Genomic DNA, 6,763 nt, shown 5'->3' with positions numbered 1-6,763 from the left:
AGTTCATGAATGGTGAACAATGAACCTTGTGCCCATTTGCTAAAATTACCAACGTACTGTTTCACTGCTTGAACATGAAATGATCATGTTAAGAATGTCTTGCAGTGACCGCATATGAAAACTAGTGAAAAGTAAATATATTAAATACAACATGTTTAGTAAAGTCATTGAATAACCAATTGATATTCAAAAACTCTTCAGCATATGTTGTAGTCATGTAGATGATCTGAATGGATACACACAGTTCTTCTAACGAGTTGTTTGCTATCTTGTCCCTGTTTTTATAAACACCTTGTATTTGTTCATACTGGAACTGGCAAATGCCATAACAGTCCTATGTAAGCCACATTGAGCCTGCAAATAGGTGGGAAAATGTGGGATACAAATGTAACAAATAAATAGGGAAACCCATGATCAGATACCATTGACAAGCAGAAAAAAAACAACCCCCCCCCATGAAGAAAATATTAACCCTTCTAATAGTTTGTTTAAAAAGTTATTTACTCTCAAACTATCTTCATCAAAGCATACTGCAACGATCCATCATATAAACCCTAATGCAATACCACTTTTTCTCTAGTCCCGAATTGTGCTTTCTTCACACTTGTTTGATTAATTTTACTATGTTATTCATGTTCTCTATGTATCACCACTTGCATCTCTAACTCTGGATTGGCAATAGCCATGACGAAACAATGTAAGCCACATTGAGCCTGCAAATAGGTGGGAAAATGTGGGATACAAATGCAGCAAATAAATAAATAAATAAATATTCTTTTGGTTCCTAATCCTCACAGTAAGATCAAGAAAAACCTTATTAAATGAAAATGTTTTTCTAGGCACAAAGGGGACAATTTTATAAGTAAGCACCAAAATACTTGCCAGGTGCCCTTGGCCTGGATTGGCCGCTGTCGTGGACAAGATGCTGGGCTCGATGGACCCTTGGTCTTTTCCCAGTTTGGCATTACTTATGTACTTATACTTATGTACAACGCAATGAGCATGAATTCCAGAGTGGTATCTGTGCACCACGATTCTGTTACAGAACACTAGCGAAGTTGGCATCTACATATCATTTAGATCATCTGCAACATGGATTGTATATGGGATGGAACAGCTTTCCCAGGGCTCAGAACTTAATGTACAATTCTGAGCAAGTGCAGCCTTTCCCTTGCATAGTAGCCTCCTCAGTCTCTCACTTAGGGGCCCTTTTACAAAGCATTGGTAAGTTTAACATGTGCTTATTGCATGTAACTCGGGACCACCACCGGCCCAACGTGGCCACCAGCGGTAGCTGCGGCTTGAGCATGTGCCAGTTCCAGCATGCCAGAAATTTTTTTTTATAGTGTGGCACTAATCTGGCAGTAATCGGGAATCGCAGTACACTGACTGATTATCGCAGGAGCCCTTACTGCCACCTCAATGGCTGGCAGTAAGTGATCCCCACCGCATAGCCACATGGTAAGAGTTATCTTGGGGCTTTTTACCCGCTGCGGTAAAAAGGACCCTGGCATATGGGAAAAACAGCTACCGCAGGGCCCTTTCCCCCCACAGCTTAGTAAAAGGACCCCTTAGTTCCATAGCTAAAGAAGGAATGTAACTCTTGGGGAGCTGAGCAGGACTGTGTATGCCTGATCAATCCTGCTGTCTATGGAAAACGCCTGTTGCTGGTCAGAAACAAAGCTTTTTTTTTTCCAGCAACAAGCTTGACTGGGACATAAAGAAAGATGTGAGAGTTGCCAATGTTACACAGACATGTTTGGCTACCAAAGATTGACTGGATGCAGTCTTCACTTACAGGCAAGCCCAAGCAGTAGTATGAAGCAAAGGTATGAAGGATAGAGTTTCTGCTTTGCATGTGGAGAGTAATTTTATAACAGGGTGCTTGATTTAAGAGGGCAGGTAGGCACCTATTAAGCAATATTTTATAAAGACACATTAGTACCCATATGAGTACGGGTAATGCATTTGAAATAACTGTTTCCTGTGGTACAACCAAAGCAGTTTACATATTATATACAGGTACTGTCTCTGTCCCTAGTGAGTTAACAATCTAACCACCCCTTTTACAAAGCCACGCTAGCAACTGCCGCTGCAGTAATGCTAACACAGCTGATTCAAAGTGAATGGGCTGTGTTGGCATTGCTGCGTGGCTTTGTAAAGGGGGGGAGGTTGTTCCTGGAGCAATGGAGGGTTGTGACTTGCCCAGGGTCACAAAGAGCCACAGTAGGAATCTAACCCAATACTAATGTAAGCAACAGAATTTGCACATACCTTGCAGGTGTAAACATCCATGCCTAAATTAAATATATGCATAGATTAAAATATTTTATAACCTGCATGTGTACTTGTGAAGTCTTTCCACACTCTGCCCACATTCTCCCATGTCAGTATTTTATAAAGATCATTTATGCACACATATGGCCATGTAAACATGAAAAGACCTTTCTAAAATTATCACCATAGCATCAGTGAAGCTGATGTCAGGAGAACCAAAGTAGCTGCAGTGACTCAATTTGATAAGTTTTCCTTTACCGGTTAGGCCTAGTTTGCGTGCAACAGAATTTAATGTAATTCTAACCAATCTTCTAAAGCTTGCGTGGCTATTGCTGCACCAACTTTGTTGGAGTTAAAACCAGTGGCGTAGCCAGTCAATTTTGGGTGGGCCTGAGCACAAAGTGGGTGGGCACAAAATTTTCTCTCTTCCCTCCCCCATTGTCCAGCATTTTCCCTTTCTCTTCCCTACCATCCACTGTCTATCTTCTCTCCCTGGATCCATCTTCCCTCTTTCTCCCCTCCCTCACTTGTGCATCTCTCCTTTCCTCTCCTCTTCTCCACCTTCATGTCTAACTTTTCTCCCTCTCCCTGCCTTGAGCCCCTGGTTTGACATCTCTCTCTGCCCCCCACCACCACCATCATCATCTCTCCATCCTTCCTTTCCCTCACTGCCATGTTCAACATTTCCCCTCTCACCTCTCCCTTCCACTTCCATGTCTAAAATGTTTTTTTCTCTCATGCCCTTTCTCTCCCTCTCCCCATCCCACCCATATCCAACAATTCTCATTCTCTTTCCCCTTGCATCTCTCTGTCCCTCCCCAGCTCTATCCTGTCTCACTCCCTCATCCCAACAGTGCTCCTGTCTCTCCCCGACCCCCCACCCACACACCACCACCACACACACACACGTTTTTCCCTCCCTTTCCCCAGCGACAGTCTGGCACCTGGCTGTAGGCCTTCTTTCCCCTCCCCTTCGGGCAGCGCCGCAGTCTTTCCCTACAGCTGAGCAAAGCTGCACCGCACCGGGTCCGTCTCCGTCCTGCCGCTACTTCTGCCCTCCGGCTCCGTTGTGATCTTTGTTTGCTCTTCTGCAGCGGTTCTGGATCCGCGCGCTCCCAGGCCTGTCTGTATGCTGCCTGCGACTGCTTCCTCTGCGCTGGCCCCGTCTACTCTTCTGAAGAGGCGGGGCCCAGCGCAGAGGAAGCAGTCGCAGGCAGCATACACAGACAGCCCTGGGAGCGCACAGATCTGGAACCGCTGCAGATAAGCAAACAAAGATCACGGAGCCAGAGGGCAGAAGTAGCGGCAGGACGGAGACAAACCCGGTGCGCTGCAGCTTTGCTCAACTGTAGCGATAGACTGCGGCGCTGCTTGAAGGGGAGGGAGGGAGGGGAAAGAAGGCCTGCGTGCCGGTGGGGGATCAATTCTTTTGTCGTCGCTCTGCACCGTCGCTGGGTGGGCCTGAGCCCAAAGTGGGTGGGCCCAGGCCCACCCGTGGCTACGCCCCTGGTTGAAACTAACATCTGTGTAGACAGTCTGTCAGATTCAGGGCCCCTTTTACAAAGGCGTGCTAGCGTTTTTACCAGGTGCTAAAAATAGACATGCGCTAAATGTTAGAGACGCCCATAAATTCCTATGGGTGTCTCTAGTGATTAGCACATGCTAAAATCGCTAGAGCACCTTTGCAAAAGATCCCCTTAATGAGGTACTAAATGAGAGTTCTTTTGGTGTTCAAACTGTGCAGGGAACTTTCACTTGGATTCTTGAGATTTTGGGCAAAACTTAGGAAGCAAAATTATCTCATTTTAATGAAAATGTGTTACTGTGTTGGAATGTGTCCAAAGAACTACTTAGTTGTGATGAAATTGAGTATAAGCTTCAAAGGTAATCAAGGCTTGAAGATGGCTTATTTTTCTAGATAAAGTAACTGCTACAAGAAAAAGCACTTTTCCAGATGACATGCTTGAGTAAAGCAGATTCTATTTTATTTGGATTCAGCTCACATCTTTTTCAATTGTAGTTCATGGCAAGTTACATTCAGGGTATTTCCCTGTTCTCAAAAGGCTTATAATTTAACCACCTGATATTCACAACGATTTAGCAGGGCAAATGAAGCTGCTGGATGAATAAACTGCTTTTGCCCTCCTAACCACCAATAGTCAGCAGCACTAAACTGTACAGTGCCGCTGAATATCACCACTAACTGATGATGAAGCTGTGTTGCATTCATACTTATTTTGACAAATCAATTTAGACTTCTAGTACAGGCACTACTAATTTTGCAACTGCACTATTGTAACCTAGCTTATTTGGGGTGTACTAAAGATAAACTAAAATGGTTACAAACAGTTCAGAATACTGCTGTGTGTTTAATTTTTAGTTTGTCTAATTATGAAAGTATCTCTTCCTTTTATGTTAAGCTTCACTGATTTGCCCACTGAGGATTGGATTCTGCTTTCTGTTCAGGATCTTGTATGGCTCAGCTCCTCTTTATCTTTACACACATTTCCAGTTTGTTGCCTCTTCAAGAGTTAGAAGATCAAATTGTGTTTATTTGTTTTCCTTCCCATCACCTAGAGGTAAGGGAAAATTAAGAATGCTACAACTGACTCTAGCGTTTCAAGCAGCTAGATTTTGGAAATATCTCGCTGAGATATTTTCATCTTCATATTTCTACTTGATATTAAAAAAAAGTCAATATCTTGTTATTTCAGAAATTTAATTCACAAAACAATGTTTAGATTTAAAATATTGCCCAGAGGTTTGTTATCTGATCTTCTTATTATGTTATCCACTTTGAACTGAAAGGTGTAAGCGGAATATGTCAGGCTGTTATGTTATGTTACTCACTAGTACCACGAGGCCATAATGGGAAAGGAGCCACAATGGGCAGGAGCAAGTGGGCATTGATCCTGCCCAAGAGACCCACCTAGACCACCAGAGCATTAAAAAGGAAGGGGGGGGGGCTGGTCTCCACCTAGACCACCAGAGCATTAAAAAGGAAGGGGGGGGGCTGGTCTTCACTTGCTCGCTTTGGGGGGGGGAGAGTGAGGGAGGGTATGTGAGAATGTAAACTTCTCTGGACTAGTTTAAAACTGATTTCAAGACATTCCTCTTCAAAGATGCCTATAAGTAATTCAATCAGTACCACGCATAGGAAATCCCCAGCTGCTAGCCTCAATTACACAAGTACAGCCCTTTCCCTAGCTTTTCTATTCCATTTTATCGTGTTTTGTCAGTAGTTTCTTTACTCCTCTCTTTTTTTAGCCTGTGAGCCGCCCAGATGGTTTGTCCACAGGGAGTGATAGTAAGTCTCAAATCAATTTTAAAATTTTACTTATTCACTTCAGGGGGAGGGGGAGGGGGAGGATCGTGATGGAGGGGGAGGGGGGAGGAATTAGAGATGTCCAGCAGACTTGCTTTAACTTATGTGGGTCCTGGCTAATATTCAGCCAGGGCCTGGATAAGTGTACTATGCGGATCCTGGCTGAATGTTGGCCAGAACCCGCATAAACCCCAGTAGCTTCAATGTCATGAATTAGCCCAGATATTCAATGCTGGTGCCTAAACATAGCCTGCCATTTAATAACCAGGGCTAATTCTGCTCATGGTGGTCAGCTAGCCGCCGAGGGCTGACCATTGATTAGTAAGTTTATACCTGAGATAACAGAGGTCTACGTGACTTGCCCATGATCACAGGGAGCAGCAGTGGGATTTGAACCGGGCTTCCCTGGTTGTGAGCCTGGTTCTCTAACCACCAGGTTACTCCTGCACTCCAAACATGGCTTCACAAGAAATGTAAGGACAATGTTGAGGTATCAAGACATAGGGTGTTCTTGCAAATAGTGGCTTAATATGCAGAAGCCTCCTCATAGTTAAGAAAAGATAGGACACTATGAAGCCGTGAGCCTATCAATAGGGTTATTTTAGGCTGAGAGAGCCCTGAGATGTACTCTAATGAAGAACATCTGCAGTCTGATAAAGATGGTAAGTAGTGCAATATTGCATTGGGAGGGCATCTAATAGGGTTATGGCCAGAGTACATCTTTCAATTAAAGGTTTAGGTAGATCTGGTTGTTTTCCTACAGCAATGGAAATATCTTGAACAAGCACTGGGAGGCCTAGAGTAGAAATTAAACACTGCTCAGTTTCCACTGCTATCAGAAGATGATTTGAGGTTCAGATGAGGAACGAAGCCCTTTTTCCAAGTGAATACTGGTGGAAATATTTGAAACCTGCAAGAAGAGGACCAGTTCTGACAAAACCAGTAACGTGCTGTCAGAATCAATATGCCAGGCCTATAAAAACCTAAGTGGAGTGAACTGATTGTTTACTCTTTCAAAAACTATAAAGGCTAGGGGACACACCATGAAGTTACATAGCAATACTTTTAAAATAAATAGGAGAAAATACTTTTCGCTGAACGTATAGTTAAGCTCTGGAACTCATTGCTAGAGGAGGTGGTAGAAACAGTTAGAGCTGGTTT

Source organism: Microcaecilia unicolor, chromosome 3 (assembly GCF_901765095.1).
Source record: "Microcaecilia unicolor chromosome 3, aMicUni1.1, whole genome shotgun sequence".
Taxonomy (NCBI): Eukaryota; Metazoa; Chordata; class Amphibia; order Gymnophiona; family Siphonopidae; genus Microcaecilia; species Microcaecilia unicolor.
The sequence above is the reverse complement of the archived record's forward strand: the minus strand, read 5'-3'. Positions refer to the sequence as shown.